Consider the following 26,584-nt stretch of genomic DNA (forward strand, 5'->3'; position numbering starts at 1 on the left):
CTTGGGAGGCCGATAGGAGAATCGCTTGAACCTGGGAGGTGGAGGTTGCAGTTAGCCAAGATCACGCCACTGCACTCCAGCCTAGGAGACGGGGCAAGACTCCATCTCAAAAAAAGAAACATCAACAAGAACTAAGTGGTGGAGATGTAATTTGAGCCCAGGCTGTCTGGCTCTAGAATCAAGAACTGTGAGGTAACATGAAATTAGGAGTTACCAAAATGAAAAATACCTGTTAATATTTTAAAAACATTAACCGACTATATAGATTTTTATTTTATTGAACTCTAGATTACTTTAAGAGTAAGAGCATTTATGCCAGATGCTTCTTGATTATCATAATGCCAAATAATTGTCATATCTTTGACAAAATCAAATTATTAAATATATAAACAAAAATTATTGAAATTACAGTTTCATTACAACTTTTGGCCAGGCGTGGTGGTTTACACCTGTAGTCCCAGCACTTTGGGAGGCCAAGGCAGGTGGATCACCTGAGGTCAGGAGTTCGAAACCAGCCTGACCAACATAGTGAAATCCTGTCTCTACTAAAAATACAAAAATTAGGCCTGGCGCGGTGGCTCAAGCCTGCAATCCCAGCACTTTGGGAGGCCGAGACGGGCGGATCACGAGGTCAGGAGATCGAGACCATCCTGGCTAACATGGTGAAACCCCACCTCTACTAAAAAATACCAAAAAACTAGCCAGGCGAGGTGGCGGGCGCCTGTAGTCCCAGCTACTCGGGAGGCTGAGGCAGGAGAATGGCGTAAACCCGGGAGGCGGAGCTTGCAGTGAGCTGAGATCCGGCCACTGCACTCCAGCCCAGGCGACAGAGCGAGACTCCATCTCAAAAAAAAAAAAAAAAAAAAAAATACAAAAATTAGCTGGGCATGTTGGCATGTGCCTATAGTCCCAGCTACTCAGGAGGCTGAGGCAGAAGAATCGCTTGAACCTGGGAGACAGAGGTTGCAGTGAGCTGAGATTGTGCCAATGCACTCCAGCCTGGGCAACACAGCAAGACTCTATCTGAAAAAAAAAGAATTTTCATATAAGCAATTTTACAAATCAAAAACAAAATCCTTTACTGGGCAATAATTTCTGCCTTTTGTTTGAGCAAACATGATCACTATACCATTAAGATCTCTTCTGGTGCTGAAATCTTTTTGAGACATTTATTTAATTTGTTCACTTTCTTTTTTTTTATTTATTTTTAAATAGAGACAGGGTCTTGCTGTATTACCCGTACTGGTCTTGAACTTCTGGCCTCAAGCAATCATCCCACCTCGGCCTCCAAAGTGCTAGGATTACATGCCACCATGCCCGGCCCACTTTGAATTCAACAAAAATATCTGAGTGTTTACTTTGTACCAGACACTGAGGATGTGATAGTGAACAAGGCAGGTTCTGCCATCATGAAGCTCAGAGTGTAGTGGAGAAGACAGTCATGAAGTAGCAATAGGTGTGATTACTATTATGAAAGAGGAAGCACAGAGAATTATGGGATCATATAACAAGAGACCAGAGCTACCCTGAAAGACTGAAAAAGGCGTCTGTCTTTGAGATGTGGTATTAAAATGAGACCTAAAGCATAGGGCAAGGTGACGGGAAGTCCAGGTAGTGAAGGCTAGAAATGCAGAAAGCTGTGGTTTGTTCAAGAACTGAGAGCAGCTTATGGTGGCCAGAAAACAAAAACTGACAGGGAAAGGCAGAAACGAGACAAAAGGACACAGCTGGAGGATCCTGTTTGTTTAAAAGCATTTGTTTAGATGGCTAAAAGTCCCCAAAGAACAACACACTATATTTATTATATACGTAACTACTCTTTGAGCACATCATTAAGAGGTCGCCCAATGGCAGCGCATGCATCTGCTTTCTGGCTGGCAGTTTCTAATGGATTGCTTGCATTCCTCAGTAAAGCTAAAATCTATCTGAAGGGAGGCCGGACGCGGTGGCTCATGCCTGTAATCCCAGCACTTTGGGAGGCTGAGGGGGGCAGATCACAAGGTCAAGAGATTGAGATGATCCTGGTCAATATGGTGAAACCCCATCTCTACTAAAAATACAAAAATTAGCCAGGCATGGTGTCGCATGCCTGTAGTCCCAGCTACTCAGGAGGCTGAGGCAGGAGAATCACTTGAACCCAGGAGGCAGAGGTTGTGGTGAGCTGAGATCGCGCCATTGCACTCCAGCCTAGGCAACAAGAGCAAAACCCCATCTCAAAAAAAAAACGTGAAAGAGGGAAAGAGAGACAAGAAGAAACCATGCCTGGGGGCAACTATACAACTGAAGTTATTCCAAAGTTCTGTGTAACCAGATTGTCTTCCCTGGTCAGGTATTTTATAACAAACATGCTATCTATCATCTTCATGACAACCCTTTGAAGTATTACATGTCCCTCTTTAATATGAGAAAATCAGGCCAGGCTTGGTGCCTCACGCCTGTAATTCCAGCACTTTGGGAGGATAAGGCGGGCAGATCACTTGAGGCCAGTAGTTCACGACCAGCCTGGCCAACATGGCAAAACCTCGTCTCCACTAAAAAGACAAAAATTAGCTGGGCATAGTAGCAAACACCTGTAATCCCAGCTACTTGGGAGGCTGAGGCATGAGAATTGCTTGAACCCGGAATCCAGAGGTTGCAGTGAGCCAAGATCGCACCATGCACTCCAGCCTGGGCAAGAGAGCAAGACCCTATCTCAAGATAATAATAATAAGAGAAAAATCAAAGCTCGGGAAACTATAAATGGCTTCATTCATTTAACATGATCTTACTGACAAGTGCCTACTACGTGGCGGTTCATCAATGAACCTGAATCCATGGCACTTGTATTCTAGCAGGAATTTGTTCGAGTTCACAAAGCTAATCAACTGAAACCAAGATTTTCTAGCCAGAAGGACTAGCTTTTCTCCATCTGTTGTACCACACTGAACAATAAAGTGCTATCTTTTTCATAATAATTAGCCAGTCACGGTGGCTCACTTCTGTAATCTCAGCACTTTGGGAGGCCAAGGCGGGCAGATCACCTGAGGTCAGAAGTTCGAGACCAGCCTGACCAACATGGAGAAACCTCGTCTCTACCAAAAATACAAAATTAGCTGGGCGTGATGGTGCGTGCTTGTAATCCCAGCTACTCAGTTGGCTGAGGCAGGAGAATTGCTTGAACCCGGGAGGCGGAGGATGCAGCGAGCCGAGATCATGCCATTGCACTCCAGCCTGGGTGACAGAGCGAGACTCCGTCTCAAAAAAAAAAAAAAAAAAAAAATATATATATATATATATATAGAGAGAGAGAGAGAGAGAGAGAGAGAGAGCGCCCCTGAATGGTTCACTAATGATGAATTACATTCTAAGGTTGATTCGACTAAGTTCTCTATTATTTACTGGTAATTGCAACATATACCTTGATTTCTCACTCTAGTTAACACTATAGGAAAGACATCCAATAAGACGCTAGTTTACCCCCTTCGTTAGGTTGTTAAAACCATTCAGATCTTTTAAGTCTAAGATAAATTGATACTACATCCCAGCTGTGAACTGCTGCTACTTATTTCTTGGCTTCATCTCTCATTCTCCTTTGGTCTCTTGTCTTTATTTCCACATGGAGCCTTCAGAAAGGAGACATCCAAGCCCAGGTCCTGTCTGTACTGTAAAAACACTAAAGAGTCCTTGGGGCCCTACTCTCCACTCACGTGTGTTTGTCTTGGCGTCCTCTTTCCAGATCTTTGACTGCAGTCTCAAGAGGACAAGACAAAGATATATTTCTTTCCCAGTCTTTTTTTTTCTTTTTTTGAGATGGTGTCTCACTCTGTCGCCCAGGCTGGAGTGCAGTGGTGTGATCTTGGCTCACTGCAACCTCCGCCTCCCAGGTTCAAGCAATTCTCATGCCTCAGCCCCCGAGTAGCTGGGATTACAGGTGTGCGCCACCACACCTGGCTAATTTTTGTGTTTTTAGTACAGACGGGGTTTCATCATGTTGCTCAGGCTGTTCTCAAACTCCTGACCTCATGATCCGCCCACCTCGACCTCCCTAAGTGCTGGGATTGCAGGTGTGAGCCACCATGCCCAGCCATCTTTCCCAGTCTTTTAGAATTCTTCTTGCTCCCCGCTGCTGCCATCCCAAAGCTCTGAATTAGGGAAGTGTGAAATGTTGTCACATATCGCACATCCTGAGAAGATCAGAGACTCCCACAGAACTTCTCTTCTAGAAGGTTTTACTTTTGAAGACACAGACCCTTTGAATGAAGGGGGAAGACACTGGGAAGAGAAAGATAAGATAGGATTGCCCTCCAGCTCCTCCTTTCGATATGTTTTCCTAGATTTTAGCTAGGGTGGGGGAAAAGTGGCTGGAAATGGGGAACAAAAGGTATTTCCGTTTTTGTTGCTTTGTCCTTTCTCTACAGTCTCAAAAATATAGGCTCAACACATACAGCCTTGACATCAGATCCCAACCATGAGACTTCTCTGTCCATATTTAATAAGTTAGAATTCTTTATAAGTCTCTTTTATATACTTTCTTTCAAACTCTTTAAAGTCTGGCTGGGTGCAGTGGCTCATGCCTGTAATACCAGCACTTTGGGAGGCAGAGGCGGCAGATCACTTGAGGTTAGGAGTTCGAGACCAACCTGGCCAACTTGGTGGATCCCTGTCTGTATTAAAAATACAAAACTTAGGCCGGGGAAAGTGGCTCACGCCTGTAATCCCAGCACTTTGGGAGGCTGAGGCGGGCGGATCACGAGGTCAAGAGATCAAGACCATCCTAGCCAACATGGTGAAACCCCATCTCTACTAAAAATACAAAAATTAGCCGGGCGTGGTGGTAGGTGCCTGTAATCCTAGCTACTTGGAAGGCTGAGGTGGAAGTTGCAGTGAGCCAAGATGGCACCACTGTACTCCAGCCTGGCAACAGAGCGAGACGCCGTCTCACAGAAAAAAATAAAAATAAAATAAAAATAAAATTAGCTGGCGTGGTGGTGCACACCTATAGTCCCAGCTACTTTGGAGTCTGGGGCAGGAGAATCACTTGAACCCGGGAGGTAGAGGTTGAAGTGAGCCAAGATAGTGCCATTGCACTCCAGCCTGGGCGACAAAAGCAAAACTCCATCTCAAAAAAAATGTAATTTAATTTAAAAAAAAAGTTTAAGACCGTCTATATATTTGTATTATTCTGTTTTTATTACCCAAATTTGGAAATAAATACCCGTAAACTACTTTGCCAGAAAGGATTTTTCTAAAGAGATGCTCGTCTCAAAACACAAATGGACTCATACAACATCCAGCAACCCTAATGCGGCCCAGCCTCTGCTCTTTGCTGTTTGTATGTCATGATTTCAACACACAAAACATCCCCACTGTCCCTTCATGACCCTCTCACCAAGGAGACCCATATCTACTAAAGTCAACCCAGCCTGCAGTCTTAAATAAACAAACATAACTGGAGAAGACAAGAGATTAATGACTGCAACTAAGAGAACACGACCTTCAAAATTGTGAAGCACACAACATCAGATTTCACTGCTCATAATCTAATGCACCAACTTGCCGGGATCATCAAGAAAACAGATATAATTTGCTTTCTTTCTCAGTCAATGTTAAAAATAATTCAGCATTTTTGTTGAAACTTTGGCATCAAAACAAATTGTACAGTTGTAGCTCCACTTTCCACATAACTATGAAGAGTTGTTTCGCTTTCAGAGGTTAGAGTATATTGTCAAGTCTTGTATTCTCCCTTGAAAATATTGTATAACCCAGATGAACTGTCACTTTGGCAGCTTTACTACCACTAGTCCATCTGGACATGGTCTTTTCTTGCCGGGACTTCTCTAGGAACCTCTTAATCAATCTTCCTATGTTCACCTCTCCAATACACTCTCCATGCAGCAGCCCAGGCTAAAACATAAATTCTTTATATCATTTCCCTATTTAATGGCTCTCTAATGGCTTCTTTTGGAATAAAGATAAAACTTAGAATTTTTATTTATTTATTTATTTAGTGACAGAGTCTCATTCTGTCGCCCAGGCTGGAGTGCAGTGGCAAAATCTCAGCTCTCTGCAACCTCCGCCTCCTAGATTCAAGCAAATCTCCTGCCTCAGCCTCCTGAGTAGCTGGAACAACTGGCGCCCACCACCATGCCCAGCTAATTTTTGTATTTTTAGTAGAGATGGAGTTTCGCCATGTTGGCCAGGCTGGTCTTGAACTCCTGACCTCAAGGGGTCTGCCCACCTTGACCTCCCAAAGTGCTGGAATTACAGGCGTGAGCCACCTCAACCTCAACCTCAACGCTCAGCCTCAACCTGGAATACTCTTTCTCTATGCTTTGCCTGCCATTAACCCCTGCTCACCCATCAGACCTCAGCTTAGATATGAGTTCTTCAGAGAGGCCTCCCCACTCACCCCAATCTAAATTATACCCTTCTAACCTCTTCTCTCATAGCACTCACTTTCCAAATTTATACCTTAAATTGTATGTTTATTTGTTCCATTTTTGTCTCCCCCACTGTAAGAAATCTACGTCCATGTACACAGAGATATTGATGCCTTGGGACCCACTGTTTCTGGCGCCCAGCAGTAGCTGCACAATGGTATGTGCTCAATAGATAATTAGTCAATGGACAGATGAATATTTGTGGAAGGAAGGACATAAGTCTTCATATGTTTATTTGATTATTATCTAGCCCTCAAAGGTCATAGCCCCCCAAACATCCCTCAGCCTCCCTGCAGAAGCCCTCCAATGGGCAACCATAAAACTTCCAATCTAATGTAGATTTTCCTAGACACATTGCACTTTACACTGAGGCTTTTTTGGAGATAGGGCATTTTATCCATATCTTCCCTGCTCCCAATGAATTAACTCTATAAATGCCCTTAACTGACTCTGCCTCCAGCAGTCCTGTTCCCTGCCTCCCCTCTTTCCACCTGGCCAATTCACTCTGATGTCAGAGGAATTAAAGTTTATTTAAAACTCTGCCCCCTTAATTTGATCATTTAAGGCCTTTCATTTTCATCTATTTCTGTTTGTTTGTTTGTTTGTTTGTTTGTTTTGAGATGAAGTCTTGCTCTTGTTGCCCAGGCTGGAGTGCAGTGGCGTGATCTTGGCTCACTGCAATCCCCACCTCTGGGGTTCAAGCGATTCTCCTGCCTCAGCCTCCCGAGTAGCTGGAATTACAGGCATGTGCCACCACGTCCGGCTAATTTTTGTATTTTTAGTAAAGACAGAGTTTCACCATGTTGACCAGGCTGGTCTTGAATTCCTGATCTCGTGATCCGCCTGCCTTGGCCTCCCAAAGTGCTGGGATTACAGACATGAGCCACTGCGACTGGCCCATTTTCTTCTATTTCCAAACCCTGTGCCTGTAAGCCACATGGGTCTGCCCTTGCTCCTTGAAGTCATTTCAAACTAGCCCCAGCCCACCAGCTCTGTTCATCAAATGTGCCTTGAACCCAAGCTCTGCCTCGACACTTACTCTTAACTCTTCAGTCCATTCTAGCATCCACCTTGCTTCCAACACTCAGTTTTGTCTCCTGGCTCTAGTCTCCCTCTCAACGCTTGGGTTGAACGACTGAAGGAACAGCCCACTCTGGCCTTCTTCCTTCCCAAGGGCAAAGCTTACATTCATCCTTTAGATCTCTCTACTTGACTGTTTGGGGAAACTGCCACCCTGGCACCAGCCCTCTGGCGAGCACTCAGGCCAAGTTTAAACATGTCTCCCACAAGAGAGGATGTCAGACAGATTTTGCCACCCCTGAAGCCCCATTTCCCTCTGGTTTCCATGAGATCCCATTTGGCCTTTCATTCCTTTGTTTCCTCAGTACAGAACATGGTACCACCCGCATCCAAGCACTCACTAAATCTGGTAACAAATTCTCTTTTTTATTTTTTGAGACAGAGTCTTGCTCTGTCATCCAGGCTGGAGTACAGTGGTGTGATCTCAGCTTACTACAACCTCTGTCTCCCAGATTCAAGAGATTCTCGTGCCTCAGCCTCCCAAGTATCTGAAATTACAGGCATGCACCACCACACCTGGCTAATTTTTGTATTTTTAGTAGAGACAGGTTTCTCCTTTTTGGCCAGGTTGGTCTCGAACTCCTGACCCCAAGTGATCTGCCCGCCTTAGCCTCCCAAAGTGCTAGGATTACAGGCATGAGCCACCGTGCCCTGCCCTCTGGTAACCAAGTTTAATTCCTAGTCAAGCTTATCTCCAAGATCTTCTAAATCCTCCCCATCCTTCCTACTCACCAAGACTTGTTTGTATTCAAAACATGAGATTTTCTAGAGAAAACTGGGTAAAGGACAGATCCAGATCTAAATCCCATTCCTGTCACCTAGTAGCTTTGGGGCCTTGATCAAAATAACTTAATATCTTAAAGTTTCATTTTTTAACAAATATCTAGGAAGTGGGAATAATATTCCACAATGTTTGGCTGATAGCACAGATATGCCACATTGTAGGCATTTTCAAAATGTGCAACAAAGGACAAAAAGAAAGAACATATTCATCATTTGCAGGGATGTGGTGCTATGGCTGTAGCAAAGAAATGAACATCATATTGGCTGAGGTGGGCGGATCACAAGGTCATGAGTTCGAGACCAGCCTGGCCAGCATGGTGAAACCCTGTCTCTACTAAAAAATACAAAAATTAGCCGGGCATGGTGGCGTACACCTGTAATCCCAGCTACTCGGGAGGCTGAGGCAGGAGAATCGCTTGAACCTGGGAGGTGGAGGTTGCAGTGAGCCAAGATTGTGCCACTGCATTCCAGCCTGGGTGACAGAGCAGACTCTGTCTCAAAAAAAAAAAGCAAAAATATTAACAACATATTTTGACTATATAATTCCTGCAGATGCTGAGATAAACCATGACAGCAGCAGAGTAAGGAGAAATGTATGGACAGAGGAGTTGGTGTACAAGGCCTTAAAGAATGATTGAGATATAACAACAGTATGATGAAAGGAAGCTTTCCAATAGGGCCAACATAAGTAGAAGCCTGGGCACAGGACTGTCTTGGGACGCTGGAGAGGCAGAGCAGAAGCAGAGCTGAAGGGGGCCTGTTGAGGAAAAGCAGAAAATATGCCTGAAAAGATGGAGAAAGGCCAGCTCACAGAAGATGAGACTACAATGAAACCCAGTTTTCCTCTGACTTCTGACCTTATCTCCATGGCCTTGAGTCTTCCTTTCTCTGTAAGTGAATACTTTGAGATGCATCATCTCTAGGCATGTATCTGTAACTCAATTAACCCAGCCCAGGGAGTGGTATAGCCCACACCTTATCCAAGTAAGTAATTAATGTTTGTAAAATCCAGATGCCACCTAAAATAATTGTTATGAGGATGTTGCTGGAGATTCTGCAGATGCCTTGGCTTGGCACTGGACTTGCTGACAGAGGCAGGGACCTCCTACTCTGCTCTGCACTCTGCTTGTTCCTTGAACGTTTGCTTACTCACATGGAGATGGTTGTAAAGTATTTCCAGTGATGCTACATTTGCAAAAGTTCCTGAAATCTTGGCTCTTGTATAAAGTGGTTTGGGCTTAATAATTTTAAAGTAAATTCAAGGCAAACTTCTATTTGTCCTTAGTTTTCCACTTCTTTGAACCTCAGTATCCTTGATTAGGTTATGATAATAATATCAATATGAACTCTAGATAAGTAAAATAATGCTAGTACTAATGCTGACTCGGAGCAACATGTCAGGCATTTTACTTATACCATCACATGTGTTCCCCACAATAATCCTATGAAGTAGGTACTATTATTATGAGGATAATAATTTCACACATGAGAAAACTGAAACACAGAGATAAGTGGCTTGCCCAAAATCACAGTTAGAAGTGGGAGAGTCAGAAGTGAAACCAGACAATCTACCTCCAGAGCCCACTCTCAACTCACTTGCCATACTACCTGCATAATAAATGTCAGAATTCTTACTTTACAGACACGGAAACTGAGTTGTGAAATAATGACCAGAATTGCCTGAGGTCACTGAATGAATGAATCAGTAGCAAAGTCAGAACACTCTGGAATCCTGGATCTTTCTTGGCCCAATTTTCTTTTTTTTTTTTTTTTTTTTTTTTTGAGACGGAGTCTCGCTCTGCCGCCCAGGCTGGAGTGCAGTGGCCGGATCTCAGCTCACTGCAAGCTCCGCCTCCCGGGTTCCCGCCATTCTCCTGCCTCAGCCTCCCGAGTGGCTGGGACTACAGGCGCCGCCACCTCGCCCGGCTAGTTTTTTGTATTTTTTAGTAGAGACGGGGTTTCACCATGTTAGCCAGGATGGTCTCGATCTCCCGACCTCGTGATCCGCCCGTCTCGGCCTCCCAAAGTGCTGGGATTACAGGCTTGAGCCACCGCGCCCGGCCGGCCCAATTTTCTATCCACCAATCTATATGAAGACATTTCCTCTGTCATCAACATTATTCCTTTTTTTTTTTTTTTTGTGAGATGGAGTTTCACTCTTGTTGCCCAAGCTAGAGTGCAATGGCACAATCTGGGCTCACTGCAACCTTCGCCTTGCAGGTTCAAGTGATTCTTCTGCCTCAGCCTCCCGAGTAGCTGGGATTATAGGCATCTGCCACCATGCCCAACTAATTTTGCATTTTTAATGGAAATGGGGTTTCTCCATGTTGGTCAGGCTGGTCTCAAACTCCCGACCTCAGGTGATCCACCCACCTGGGCCTCCCAAAGTGCTGGGGTTACAGGCGTGAGCCACTGCACCCGGTCTCATTATTCCATTTTTAATAGATCTCAAGGCTATAAGACTTCTGCTGGAAGAAACAAAAATCAGTTTCTAAAGCAAAGTTGCCCCCTGAATAAAATGCTATTTTCCTGAAGCTCAGGATGCCTAAGAAAAACGGAAATCAATCAACTTCAATCTTCTGGTACACCATAGAGTGAACTTCACATGGTCTAAAATCTAGAGAAACAGACAAGTCCTTCCTCTTGCTTAGGAGGTCAGGGAACGTGAACATCAATGGATGAGACCACAAGTCTCTCAAGTTTTTTCAGTGCTTAAGGTTAAGGTTATAACATTTAAAGACGGGATGTAACTTTCTTTTTTTAATCACTTTTAAACACCTGAAGCTTCATGGGTTCTGTTTAAATCCCAAGGTGATCATTTATCCTGCCTCATCCTTCCTCCTTAACTAGAGAAGAAAATAGGATTTGGGAAGCAAAATCAAGCTCTCCACATGGGAGTTGCCTACAGAACTGACATTCTCCCCGGCTCTCTAATACATGTTAGAAATGTTGACGTGTGGCCAGGTGCAGTGGCTCACGCCTGTAATTCCAGCACTTTGGGAGGCCAAGGCGGGCAGATCACCTGAGGTCAGAAGTTCGAGACCAGCCTGGCCAACGCGGTGAAACCCTGTCTCTAATAAAAACTACAAAAATTAGCCAGGCGTGGTGGTGGGTGCCTGTAATCCCAGCTAGTTGGGAGGCTGAGGCAGGAGAATCTCTTGAACCTGGGAGGCAGAGGCTACAGTGAGCTGAGATTGTGTCATTGCACTCCAGCCTGGGCAACAGAGCGAGATCCTGTCTCAAAAAAAATAAAATAAATAAATAAAAATGTTGAGGTGCTACCCCTGTATGTTACAATTTTATAAAACTGTATCTAGTTTCTGACTTAAGGGCTTATTGGTGTCTCCGATTTTGGCACAGATCGTTGTGACAGTTTTAGAATAGGAAGATCAGGTTGGTCTTGATTGCCCTGAAACCGCAGCTACAGGAAAATGTGAAGACCTGATAGAGGTGGTTTCATCTCTAAAAGGTAACGGTCCTGAAACAGGCTCTGGGGTATTCTCATGAACTATAGCTACCCTTAGAAACGACATGGTTCCAGGACAAGGGATATAAGGCAATCCGTTTTACTAGAGTCAGCCAAGATTGAAGTAATAATAGAAATTTCATGTGCCCTGTTCAGTCTGTGGAAAATAGTCCAAAAGTTTCCCTATAGACACCAACCAGAAGCCCTACTCAGAGCCAAAGCCAACAACTGGAAACAAAGATGCCAAACCCTTATTTCCCTCTCTGTGTTGTTCTATTTTGTCTTTTTTACTTTTCCCTTGGCATTTTGAACTTAGATGTCAGCCCTGGTTGATATAAAAGCATGAAGCTTTCCTGCTACAGCATATTCAAAGACAGTGCCATTGAAGACAGTGACCACCTGCATGGGTAGAAGGATGCTGTGAAGAGCAGTTATTTCCACATGCATGTAAATGAGGGTTTTCCAGGAGTATGAAATAATCATTTTTAGTTTAGTTTTCAGTTCATGTGCAATCTGGCTTAACTGGCCTATATTCAGGATATACTGATTATGTAAATTTTTTTTTTTTTTTTTTTTTGAGACGGAGTCTTGCTCTGTTGCCAGGCTGGAGTGCAGTGGCACAATCTCCGCTCACTGCAACCTCCACCTCCCAGGTTCAAGGGATTCTCCTGCCTCAGCCTCCCAAGTAGCTGGGACTACAGGTGCCCACCACTACGCCCAGCTAATTTTTGTATTTTTAGTGGAGACGGGGTTTCACCATGTTGGCCAGGATGGTCTCAATCTCTTGACCTCATGATCCACCCATCTCGGCCTCCCAAAGTGCTGGGATTACAGGCATTAGCCACCACACCCGGCCGATTATGTTCATTTTTACTATGTGCTTGACACAGTAAAAGGGCAAACCTAATTTAGGTTAATGTCCTTTTAAGCAAGGAACAGCTATATGGAAATTCATTAAGTGGAAGATGATGTCTTTAGGAGGACTGTCATTCTAGAAGAAGTTGGCTACTGGGGAGCCCTTCCTTTCAAAAACTAAGATTTATCTTTACCAATACTCAGGAAACTACAGCTCAGCTTTTCTCAGATAAGTTTAATGATTTTATTTTATTTTATTTTTTGGGACAGAGTCTTGCTCTGTCACCCAGGCTGGAGTGCAGTGGTGTGATCTCCACTCACTGCAACCTCTGCCTCTTGGGTTCAAGCAGTTCTCCTGCCTCAGCCTCCCGAGTAGCTGGGATTACAGGCGCCCACCACCACACCCGGCAAATTTTTGCATTTTGAGTAGAGACAGGGTTTCACCATGTTGGCCATGCTGGTCTTGAACTCCTAACCTCAGGTGATCCACCCGCCTCAGCCCCCCCAAAGTGCTGGGATTACAGGTGTGAGCCACCACACCCGGCTTATTTATTTATTTATTTATTTTTTTTGAGATGGAGTCTTGCTCTGTCACCCAGGCTGGAGTGCAGTGGCACAATCTCAGCTCTGCAGTCTCTGCCTCCCAGATTCAAGCAATTCTTCTGCCTCAGCCTCCCAAGTAGCTGGGGTTACAGGTATGTGCCACCATGCCCAGCTTATTTTTTTGTATTTTTAGTAGAGACTGGGTTTCACCATGTTGGTCAGGCTGGTTTTGAACTCCTGACCTCAGGTGATCCACCCCCCTTGGACTCACAAAGTGCTATGATTACAGACGTGAGCCACCGTGCCCAGCCAGTTTTATGATTTAAAAAAAAAAAAAAAAGTGTATGTTCAAACAAATAAATTAACAAAAGAAATATAAGCATGAATTTGCTCATAAATATTTCCCATTTCCTGACCTTCCTATAATTTGGTTTTCACTTAGGTTTTTAATTCTAATACAGAGAGTACCAGGCACATAGGAAGCAAACAAAAAAATATTGAAGTGAATGATGTCATCCATGTTGAGTCAAACATATTATTATGTATATAATTACTAATAGCATGAATTAAATTAATACGACAGAGAAATGGTCAAAAATACATAAATACCATGGCTGGTCACAGTGGCTCACCTGTAATCCCAGCACTTTGGGAGGCTGAGGCGGGCGGATCACTTAAGGCCAAGAGTTTGAGACCAGCTTGGCCAATATGGCAAAACCCTGTCTCTATTAAAAATACAAAAATTAGCCAGGTACAGTAGTGCAAGTCAGTAATTCCAATCACTAGGGAAGCTGAGGCAGGAGAATCATTTGAACTTGGGAAGCAGAGGTTGCAGTGAGCCAAGATCACAGCACTGCACTCCAGCTCGGGCGACAGAGTGCCAAAAACAAAAACAAAAAAGGCCGGGCGTGGTGGGTCACGCCTGTAATCCTAGCATTTTGGGAGGCCAAGACTGGCGGATCATCTGAGGTCAGGAGTTTGAGACCAGCTTGGCCAACATGGCAAAACTCCGTCTCTACTAAAAATACAAAAATCAGCTGGGGCATGATGGCACACACCTGTAATCCCAGCTCCTCGGAAGTCTGAGGCAGAAGAATCACTTGAACCCAGGAGGCAGAGGTTGCAGTGAGCCAAGATTGCACCACTGCACTCCAGCCTGGGCAACAAGAGTGAAACTCTGACTCTGAAACACACACGCACACACACATACACACACACACACACACATCAGCATCATAAGCATAGTTCATTCCTAAAGGAAAAGATCACCCCCAATTTGAAAATGTTTCTGGGCTCATGATCTTGCTTTTCTTAGCTCATTATACATATGCAATGTTTGGCCGCCCTGTACATTAATCAGCCCTTACGACATCCCTATGAAATAAGTGGATGAGGAGTATCATTAGCTCCATGTGGCAGACGGGGCAAACCAAACATGTGGAAATTAAATGACTCACCTAAAGCCACCAGAAGCCAATGGAGGAACTGAGATTAGAACCCACAAGCTTCTGCTTTCTGTGCAACCTACCCACAGTCCCCCAATAGGAAGCTGAGCTTGCTCCCAGATTGCCACCTGAGACACTCGTCCTACTTAGTCACTAATGAGCAACATCCTTGCTCTGGGTGCCAGCGTGGAGAGAGAAGGCACCTGAGTCGTGTTTTCTATACTCAGAGAAAGAAAACTATCTGAACACCTTTAAACTTAAGTTTATTTTTCCCTTCTCAGTATGTAGATACATAGTAAGCAATTTGAGAAGGAGCTTTATCTTAAAGAAAAATAAGAGATTAAAAGTGCAATTGCAATGGGCTTTTCTCAGATTAAAGGGATCTAAAACATTTCTGTGCAATGAGCTTGAAATGAAGTTCAAATTCAGTTCATAAGCTTATCTCCAAATTTCATTTTTTAAAGTATCTCAAACATAAACTCCACTCAACTTGATCAAAAGCCTCTCCTGCTTCAAGAGACAGAGCAACAATCAGCCCCCTTGTTCATTTAGCCAAGTCAGTGTTCTTAATCAGCATAAAAAACAACAGCAGCCAATGGGTGGTTTTTTAATAAAAAGTGGTTTGATGAAGCTCCAGGCTGGTGGCAGCATTCTCAGCCCAGAAAAATACAAGTCGAGTCCTCAAACCTGCAAACAGGCCCAAGAATGGGGACCCACTCCAATAGCTGGTATTTCTTCAAGCCTCAAGCCCTCTGTTGTGTACTAACTCCACCTCGTCTCCCTGCCCTCCCTGCTCATCTCCCTGCCTCTCCCTGCTCATCTCCCTGCCTCTCCCTGCTCATCTCCCTGCCTCTCCCTGCTCATCTCCCTGCCTCTCCCTGCTCATCTCCCTGCCTCCCCCTGCTCAGCATTCCACATTTCCCACCCTTGTTTGGATCAAGCTTCAGTGCCCCGTTTCTCGCTCCCAGAAGTGTGTCATTTGGAATTTTCTTCCCTTCCCTTCCCTTCCCTTCCCTCTCTCAGCAATTTGGTGCTAAAGCCTTTAGGTGGGGCAGAGCAGGATAACATCTGTGACTGAGGGAAGCCACCGTGGTCCAGAGCTGGGTGTTGAAGCCCCAGCAGGGTGAGAAAAGTGTCTGCACAGGAGGGCTGCTTGCTGTGTGGTGTCAGAGACTGAACAGGATAGGACAGTGTTCCTGCAGGGGCAGCCTGGCTTGGGGTGGCAGAATCCCAGTGGAGTGAAGAGGGTGTCCCCATGGAAGGGTGGCTGGGTATAAAGTTTCAGAGTCCAGGGAGAGTGGGAGGACATTCCCAGGATAAAAGAACAGAAGGGGAATCGGACAATAGTTACATAGAGGAGATTAGTCAAGTAAGTAACTTATTAAGGATAATGAAAGCCAGGTTTCTCATTGTTGGAGAAGGGAGTCACAAATATTGAAACAGAAACCTGGAATGAACCCTGTAGTTGTCCAGTTGAAATTGGAAGCTAAATGATGCTATGGTCTTCAATATATTTGTATAGATATAGGAATAAATATAGAAATGTGTGCATGCATACATACATACATACTATAGAAGGTAGAATAATAGACCCCCCCAAAGATGCCTGCATCCTAATTTCCAAAACCTGTGAACATGTTACCTTACATGGCAAAAGAGACTTTGCAGGTAAGATTAAGTTAAAAACCTTGAGATAAGGTTATCCTGGATTATCTGGGTGAGTCCAATACAATAACAAGAGTCCTTATAAAAGGAAGGCAGAGGGTGGGCACTGTGGCTCACATCCAGCACTTTGGGAGGCTGAGGTGGGAGAATCACTTGAGCCTAGGAGTTTGAGATCATCCTGGACAACGTGCTGAAACCCCATCTCTACTAAAAATACAAAAATTAGCCTGGCATGGTGGTGCATGCCTGTAACTCCAGCTACTAGGGAAGCTGAGCTGGAGGATCACCTGAGCTTGGGAGGTAGAGGCTGCAATGAGCTGTGATTGCAGCACTGCACTCCAACCTGGGCAATGGGAGTGACACTCCGTGTAAAAAAAAAAAAAAGAGGGAGGGAGGCGGGTCAGAGTCAGAGAAGGAGATATGACAACAGAAGCAGAAGTGAAAGAGACAGATGTTAATTTGAGAATACTATGCTGTTAGCTCTGCAAATGCAGGAAGGGGCCACAAGCTAAGGAAGGTAGGTGGCTTCTAGAAACTGGAAAAAGGAAGAAAAGGGATGCCCTCCTAGCGTTTCCAGAAGGAACAGCCATGTTGACACCTTGATTTTATGGCTTCTAATCTTCAGAACTAGAAGATGATGAATTTGTGTTGTTTTAAGCCGTTAAGTTTGTAATACACATACTGTTATATTGGCTAGTTCTGTCCAGTGAGAGCTCTTGGGAGATGCAATACCCCAATAGCAATGAGCACACCTAGCTGATAAATACCTTTCTCCATTAAAAGAAGCCATTGCTCTTCAGAGGAATGGCTGATTCAGGTCTGAAATAGAAAATACAAGACAAGCCTGGAATATATTTTCTTTTTTCTTTTCTTTTTTTAGACAGAGTTTCACTCTTGTTGCCCAGGCTGGAGTGCAATGGCACTATCTCAGCTCACCACAACCTCCACCTCCCAGGTTCAAGCAATCTCCTGCTTCAGCCTCCTGAGTAGCTGGGATTACAGGCATGCACCACCCCGCCCAGCTGATTTTTTATTTTTAGTAGAGATGGGGTTTTTTCATGTTGGTTAGGCTGGTCTCGAACTCCTGACCTCAGATGATCTGCTGCCTTGGACTCCCAAAATGCTGGGATTACAGCCATGAGCCACCACGCCCGGCCACCTGGAATATATTTGCATGTCAGAAAGCAAGAAATTATCAGCATGGTGAGGGCTTGTCAAAAGGACACAGGAGTCAGCTTGAAGAGGCTGCCATTGGACAAATGAGAGACAACTTGCATCAAAATAAATAAGAGTAATAGATTATAAACCATTGAATAAAATAGAGACACGAGTCCCTAATTAAATAAATTAACAAGTAAAAATTAAATGTTTGTTTAAGAATGGGACATTTTCAGATGATGGGTGCACCAAAATCTCACAAAGCACCACTAAAGAACTTAGGCATGTAACCAAATACCACCTGTACCCGAATAACTTTTTTTTTTTTTTTTTTTTTTTTTTTTTTTGAGACGGAGTCTGGCTCTGTCGCCCGGGCTAGAGTGCAGTGGCCGGATCTCAGCTCACTGCAAGCTCCGCCTCCCGGGTTTACGCCATTCTCCTGCCTCAGCCTCCCGAGTAGCTGGGACTACAGGCGCCCGCCGCCTCGCCCGGCTAGTTTTTTGTATTTTTTTTAGTAGAGACGGGGTTTCACCGTGTTCGCCAGGATGGTCTCGATCTCCTGACCTCGTGATCCGCCCGTCTCGGCCTCCCAAAGTGCTGGGATTACAAGCTTGAGCCACCGCGCCTGGCCCCGAATAACTTATGGAAAAAAATTTTTTTTTAAAAAAAAGGACATTTAAGACCAGGCCGGTGGCTCACACCTGTAATCCCATAGCTTTGGGAGGCCAAGGTAGGCAGATTGCTTGAGCCCTGGAGCTTGAAACCAGCCTGAGCAACATGGTGAAACCCCTTCTCTACTAAAAATACAAAAATTAGCCAGATGTAGTGGCATGTGCCAGTAGTCCCAGCTACGTGGGAGGTTGAGATGGGAGAATTACTTGAGCCTGGGAGGTTAAGGTTGCAATGAGCACCACTGCACTCCAGCCTGGGCGACAAAGCAAGATGCTGTGTCAAAAAAAAAAAAAAAAAAGAATGGGACATTAAGCTAGTTTTGAAGTATCACTCCACAAAATACTAATTAATTATTATACAAAAGGAAAGAAGTAGCTTTATAACAAAACAAATTGGCAGATAACATTTTAGTCGGGTGATCAGAGTGAATATTGTCAGTAATGGAGCAAATGAAAATAGTGTGCCATCTGATATGATGCGATGAGGAAAACACAGCATCCCCTCTGTGATATTCCTGCCAAAGATACACAACTTGAACTTAATCACGAGAAAACATCTGACAAAACCGAACTGACAGGCATTATACAAAACAACTGGTCCATATTTGCCAAAAGTTTTAAGGCCATAAAGCCAAGTAATATAACTGAGGAATTTCTCCAGACTGGAGAAGATTAAAGAGACATGACAACTAAATTGTCTGATTCTGAACTGAATCTTTTTGCTCTAAAGGCATTTGGCAAAACTTGAATGTGATCTGAGTATTAGATGGTAGTAATGTATCGATGTTAATTTCCTAATTTTGGTGGTTGTATTGTGGTTATATAGGAAAATAAAGTATTGAGGTATTATGAGGAATCAGGTTGGATTGGCAAATTACTGTCATGGTTCTGGAAAAAGAATTATACTGTATTTATAACTTTTCTGTAAATTGGAGGATATTTCAAAGATTTTTAAATATATATTATTAGGTCCCAAATCCTTTTCTTACACTATCAGTAAGTCTTCTCCCTTTAACCATTGATTCAGTTCCGTTAGTAGAAATGGATATTTCTCATTTTCTCCGGAATCAGAGCATCTTCAGGCCAGGCAACTTAATTGGAGGATGACCAGAGCCTGGGGATGACCAAAGTCTGGCAGGAGTAACCACAGCACTGATTGAATACTGGGTGGTGGGAGATGGTGAGGACAGGTAGGAGAAAATGGTTTTCAAAGGCTGTCAGAATGTTCTTGCTTCACTTTTTTTTTTTTTCGTTTTGAGACAGAGTCTTGCTGGGATGCCCAGGCTGGAGTGCAATGGCGCAATCTCAGCTCACTGCAACCTCTGCTTCCCAGATTCAAGCGATTCTCCTGCCTCAGCCTCCGGAGTAGCTGGGATTACAGGCGCGTGCCACCACACCCGGCTAATTTTTGTATTTTTAGTAGAGACGGGGTTTCACCATATTAGCCAGGCTGGTCTTGAACTCCTGGCCTCAAGTTATCCACCTACCTTGGCCTCCCAAAGTGCTGGGATTACAGGCATGAGCCACTGCGCCCACTTTTTTTATTTCCTAACATCTGATTAAAATACCCAAGTCCACTGTGGAGTGTCAAGAGGAAAAGTTGAGTATCATCTGATAGCGTGTTTGTTTTACATCAATTTAATCTCTCCAGGGCAATCTATTAGAAAAAAGGTAGACTGACCTAGTTCTTAGACTGTCACTGATTCTAAACCACAGCTCTCCTTTTCTTTAGCTTTACTCAGCAGATTAATCCTATTTCACTTGTGTATTTATGTGAACACACAAATTTGCAGCCCTTGGGCTGTACTCAGACAAGCCCAAGTGATATTTCAGGATTCAAAGAAATCTGGTATGGTGCAAAACACAGTTCGAAGTAGAAATCAGACTTGTCCGTGCACAAAAGGTGCCAAAAACATGCCACCTATTAAAATACATAAATGTCGTGTCAAAAAAAAAAGCTATAAAAGATAGTTTGGGGGCCGGGCGCGGTGGCTCAAGCCTGTAATCCCAGCACTTTGGGAGGCCGAGGCGGGCGGATCACAAGGTCAGGAGATCGAGACCACAGTGAAACCCCGTCTCTACTAAAAATACAAAAAATTAGCCGGGCGCGGTGGCGGGCGCCTGTAGTCCCAGCTACTCAGGAGGCTGAGGCAGGAGAATGGCGGGAACCCGGGAGGCGGAGCTTGCAGTGAGCCGAGATCGCGCCACTGCACTCCAGCCTGGGCAACAGCGTGAGACTCCGTCTCAAAAAAAAAAAAAAAAAAAAAAAAAGATAGTTTGGGGACAATAAAGACATATAAATACAGACCCCATGTTGGAAATTAGGGAATGTTTTCTTTTTTTTTTTTTTTTTTTGAGACGTAGTTTTGCTCTTGTTGCCCAGGCTAGAGTGCAATGGCGCGATCTTGGCTCACTGCAGCCTCCGCCTCCTGGGTTCCAGCGATTCTCCTGCCTCAGTCTCCCGGGTAGCTGGGATTACAGGCACGCATAACCACGCCTGACTAATTTTTGTAATTTTAGTAGAGATGGGATTTCACCATGTTAGCCAGGCTGGTCTTGAACTCCTGACTTCATGTGATCCGCCCAGCCCGACTTCTCAAAGTGCTGGGATTACAGGCGTGAGCCACCGTGCCCAGCCAAAAGAGACTTTTTGAGAATTGTAGATGTCATCCTGTACTGCATACGTTTTAGGAAGAATTTAGCTGTTTTTTGCCTATACCAGGTTTTTTTGGAGGGACTCAAAATCATTATGCTCCTACTTTTTTTTTCTTTTTTTTCTTTTTTTGAGACGGAGTCTTGCTCTGTCGCCAGGCTGGAGTGCAGTGGCACAATCTCGGCTCACTGCAACCTCCGCCTCCTGGGTTCAAGTGATTCTCCTGCCTCAGCCTCCTGAGTAGCTGAGACTACAGGCGTGTGCCACCATGCCCAGCTAATTTTTGTATTTTTAGTAGAGACGGGGTTTCACCATGTTGGTCAAGATGGTCTCGATCTCCTGACCAAATGATCTACCCACCTCAGCCTCCCAAAGTGCTGGGATTACAGGTGTGAGCCACCATGCCTAGCTTTTTTGCTTTTTTTTGAGACTCGCTCTGTCACCCAGGCTGGAATGCAATGGTGCAATCTTGGCTCACTGCAACCTCTGACTCCTACTTTTTTTTTTTTTTTTTTTTTTGAGTCTTACTCTGTCACCTAGACTGGAATGCAGTGAGCAATCTCGGCTCACTGCAACCTCCGCTTCCTGGGTTTAAGCGATTCTTGCGTTTCAGCCTTTGGAGTAGCTGGGACTACAGGCGTGTATCACCACACCCGGCTAATTTTTTTATTAGAGACAGGGCTTCCTCGCGTTGGTCAGGCTAGTCTTGAACTCCTGGCCTCAAGTGATCTACCTGCCTCGGCTTCCCAAAGTGCTGGGATTACAGGCATGAGCCACCACGGCCGGCCTATGCTCCTAGTTTTAAGACTTAACATTTAAATATTTTATGGGTATATTCCCTTCATCATCAGTACATCTAATACAAATTCTCTCTTCCCTGAAGGTGAGTGGGAAGTTAGATGGGGTGGTTTCCCTTCTTTTTCCTGCCAGTTAAAAAAAGCTTCTTATTTCCAAAGCATGTAGACTGTGCCTCCCAACAGATCTCAATGCCTTTCACAAGGCCTTTGCTCTTCTGCCTGCCCATAATACTCAGACAGACAAAAACAGATAATCACACACATAGGTTTCACTTGCCATTCGTGGCCCTCTTCAGTTGTCACGTCCTGGCTCCCCCAGGCACAATTAATTGCTTGGTTTCATGTCCTTGTAGCAACAGTTACCACTTTGTTAATTCACACAAATGTTCATCTGTCTTCCTCATAAGCTCTGAGCTCTTCAAAAGGAGGAACCATATATTATTTACTTTGCACAGTGACTAACACATAGTAAGTGCTCAATATAAGCTTGTGGGTGAAAGAATAAATAAGTGGATGAGTAAATGCCTTTGAGCTGGGGTCTGGGGAAGATCTAATGACTTCTAAGACCATGGGGGCTATCAGCATTTCTACTAGCCCCCTTCAGATCCTGATACTCAACCTTCAGATCTTGAACTTAATGCTATTGAACAGCAGCCACTCCGCATGAAATTAAAACAAAAAAATGTTAGAAGTATTTAAAGCCTAGGCCTTTTTTTCCTACCAAATTTCTCTTTTTTCACAGCTTGAAAATTGGAACTCTAATAGCCATGCAGAACATTCATCAAACGCTTCCACGGGACGATAAAAGTCACAAAATATTCACAGGGCACATATGGACCCTCCAGACAGTTGGTGTTGGTGACCAGGTAAAAGTATTAAACTCAGAAAAATCCATCTGGAAAGACAGGCATTTTAAAAATTATTATTATTATTATTTGAGACAGAGTCTCACTCTGTCACTCAGGCTGGAGTGCAGTGGCGTGATCTCAGTTCACTGTAACTTCTGCCTCCTGAGTTCAAGTGACTCTCCTGTTTCAGCCTCCCAAGTAGCTGGGATTACAGGGGCCTGCCACCACGCCCAGCTAATTTTTGTATTTTTAGTAGAAAGAGGGTTTCACTATGTTGGCCAGGTTGGTCTCAAACTCCTGACCTCAAGTGATCTGCCCACCTCAGCATCTCAAAGTGCTGGGATTACAGGCGTGAGCCACTGCGCCCAACCAGTAAGGCATTTTTTAAATCAAATGTCAGCAAACATTTATGCTAGGCTCTATTCTAAGGGATTTAGGTATAATATCACATTTAGATCTGCAGCAGTCCTATAACGTAGGGTCTATGATCATCCCCATTTTATAGATGTGAATGCTGAAGAATGGGGCAGTGAGAACACTCACCTAAGAGTCAGTCTGAATGAACCCAGTCCTGCCCTGGAGCCTGTGCTCTATACCACATTGGACATCGGAGTATCTGGCCATGGGCAGAGCTGTAAGACTCACCAAATATTAGCTACATATTATCAGCCATCTAGTCAGTCCACTGAAGGTTTAGATAGGCACACTGAGGCCCAGAGAAATGAATGACCTTACTTGAATTATATAGATTGTTCCCAGAAAAATTGGGCTAGAAACAGGATCCCTGGTTGCCAACCCAGTGTGGTGCCTTCTCCCATGACACAAGACCTTGCCTCTGGTCTTCTATTGTAAATCACATAATGTTTATCATATGACAGCTGCAGGTTGGTTTAGGGGTAGTTAATGAAATTAGTCAGTGTTTTTCACAAATGGATCTCAGAGTGTCCATCCCACCCAGACAATTATGTTGAATTTGCTCAGGCTAAGTTAATATACCAGTAATAACTACTGTGAAAGAGATGAAAGCTAAAGGAGGAAAAGGAGGAGGAGGAGGAGGAGGAGGAGGAGGAGGAGGAGGAGGAGGAGACAGAGATAGAGAAAAGATATTGAAGGCTGTTTCCCCCTCAGTTAGGTTCAGTTTTTTTCCCCCAGCTTTTAACAAAATGAGAGTCTCTTCTAGAATGTTAACACCTGCTAGATGGTATTAAATATCAATTTTCTAGCAACTGAACCATTGGACATTCTTGCCTAAGTGAAACAAACCCTGCTTGTGCTTCTCCATGGGTACAGAGCTTTAATTAAAGGCATGTGATTAAATATTTTTCAGTTAACTTAGAAAAGAGAGCCACAAGGTAGACAGACAGTGGATTAACTGAACTTTTTTAACTCTTGATCTTTCTGCATTTGTTTTCAAGTTCATTTGCAATTCAATTTGTTGTCACAAAGATTTTAGATTTTCCAGATTTAACATTACATTTGAAATTAAACATAACATAATCATGAATTCCAGATTTCTTAAAACTGGAATACTGGATACCTAACTAGCAATTTGCAGTTTTATTCTCTGCCCTCCACCCTTTCAGGCAACAGACAAGGTACTAACATGTTTCAGAAATTTGTTAACAGAGAAAACAGTAATTTGTGCTGTCATCTCCTAGGTGAAACAAACACCCCTGTGTCTTCTGTTCTCTCTAGGAAGGATGGAGGTGACCTCCTCCCTTAGAGGCCTCCTCCATACCAAGGGGAGGGAGAGGTTTCCCACCAAGTTTGGTGAGCTATTTAATTGAGACATGTAAAATGTGAATGTGGTCTGGGTGCAATGGCTTTTGCCTATAATCCCAATACTTTGGGAGGCTGAGGTGGGAGGGTCATTTGAGCCCAGGAGTTTGAGACCAACCTGGGCAATGTGGCAAAAACTCAGTCCTACAAAAAATACAAAAATTAGCAGAGCATGGTGGCACGTGCCTGTAGTCCCACCTACCAGGGAGGCTGAGGTGGGAGAATCACCTGAGCCAGGAGGTAGAGACTGCGGTGAGCCATGATCATGTCAGTGTACTACAGCCTGTGTAAAAGATTGAGAACCTGTCTCAAAAGAAAAAAAAAAGTGAATGCATTCATGCCAAATAAATGCCACCTGGTGAAATCCAGATTCTCTGACTCTTCCTTCAGAATCTATTTGCTCTTCTGCTGAAGAGGTTTCCCAGGATTTGATCACAGCCTGGTTGTCCCAGTATCAGAGAACCCAACCAACATATAACTATCAGAGCAATGACCATTGTTTGAGGGCCCACTGTGCACCCCAGGCTTACTGTGTTATCTGATTCAGTATCAGTGGATCACCTTCTTAGAAACAGGATTGTCGGGCTGGATGTGGTGGCTCATGCCTGTAATCCCAGCACTTTGGGAGGCCAAGGCAGGCAGATCACAAGGTCAGGAGTTTGAGACCAGCCTGACCAACATGGTGAAACCCTGTCTCTACTAATACAAAAATTAGCTGGGCGTGGTGATGTGCGCCTATAATCTCAGCTACTTGAGAGGCTGAGGCAGGAGAATCGCTTGAACCCAGGAGGTGGAGGTTGCGGTGAGCTGAGATCGTGCCACTGCACTCTAGCCTGGGCAACAGAGTGAGACTCTGTCTCAAAAAAACAAAAAAAGAAAGAAAGAAATAGGATTGTCCGGGCTGAGGGCGGTGCCTCACACCTGTAACCCCAGCACTTTGGGAGGTCGAAGCAGGTGGATCACCTGAGGTTGGGAGTTCAAGACCAGCCTGACTAACATGGAGAAACCCTGTCTCTACTAAAAATACAACATTAGCTGGGCGTGGTGCTGCACGCCTGTAATCCCAGCTACTCGGGAGGCTGAGGCAGGAGAATCACTTGAACTCGGGAGGTGGAGGTTGCAGTGAACCGAGATCATGCCATTGCACTCCAGCCTGGGCAAGAGTGAAACTCCATCTCAGAAAAAAAAAAGAGAAGAGAAGAGAAGAGAAGAGAAGAGAAGAGAAGAGAAAATGAAAGGCAAGAAAATAAAGAAATGAGATTGTCCAGATTGTCCAGTAAAATCAGGCATTTTTGTCCTGTCCAGGAAGTTCTGCTTTTACAGGTCAGAGAAAGAAAGAGGAGTTGGTTTACATCCACTTTCTCTTTTTGAGAAGAAAGTGACCCTCTAAACTGCCATACAGGCTATTTTGCTGGGAGCTCTTCCATTGCCTTTTTAAAATTTTAATGTGCAGTAATCTTGACTCTTTAATGAGGGACCATCAGAAAGAACTTCCTAGCCAAGGTGTAAGGGGGCAGAGGTGTAGACCTTGTTCCAGGCTCTGCTGATTTCTTCCCCTGCCCCTCCTAGGCCTATCACAGGTTCGGGGCTGGTCAAATCTTGTCCCAAAACCAAAGATATCTGTCCCAGAAGACTTCTGAGAATGTCACAAGATTTCTAGTTATCAGAATCAAGGCCATCCAGGCCTCTTACTGAATCTAGATAAAAACCATCTAAATTGAGAACATTCTAGAAACTAAGACCAAGGACAGGATGATACTTTGTAACTATGGGAGGGAATATGGCTTCTTGTTTTTCAAGAGAAAGTAAAAACAAGATTTCTTGACGTTCTTTCCACTGAATGCTAAAGAAAACTTCATCGTTAGCCGTCTCCTCTCCCAAACATAAGGAATTGAACAAAACAGAATAGAAGACCCCTGTACTTCAGAAGTCTTTTTTCTCAGTGCTGCATGTTTCATGCATTACGAACTGAGGTTATTTTCTTCTTGTTAGGGTTTACATAGAACTGAGATAGCCATTAGATATTCTGATTATTAAAGAAGTTAGAAAGGTTTTTTTTTTAAACTCTAAAGGGCCCTCTCTTAATTATTTTAAAAAGCTATTTATTACTGAATGCAGAGCATTGCCTTTGTCATTATAAAGAATTTAAAAAGAATGATAACTAATACAGTTGTATTTTTGAAGTTGTCTTCTAGTCCAGAAGAGAGAGGGAGAATAAACCAAGAATATGAAAAAGCAAGAAAAGCATTAAGTGTGAAGGGGTCTTTTAAAAACCTGTCTTAGGAGTGGTGGAAGGTAGTATTCTGTAGTGTTTCTAGAATTTCATTAATGAGCACATTGAGGATACAAATGATTAATAAGACACATTCTCTTGGCCTGAAGGATCTTCCAGGCAAGTGAGAAAGACAAGCATGTAAATCAA

The sequence above is a fragment of the Macaca nemestrina genome, chromosome 5 (genome assembly GCF_043159975.1).
Source record: "Macaca nemestrina isolate mMacNem1 chromosome 5, mMacNem.hap1, whole genome shotgun sequence".
Taxonomy (NCBI): domain Eukaryota; kingdom Metazoa; phylum Chordata; class Mammalia; order Primates; family Cercopithecidae; genus Macaca; species Macaca nemestrina.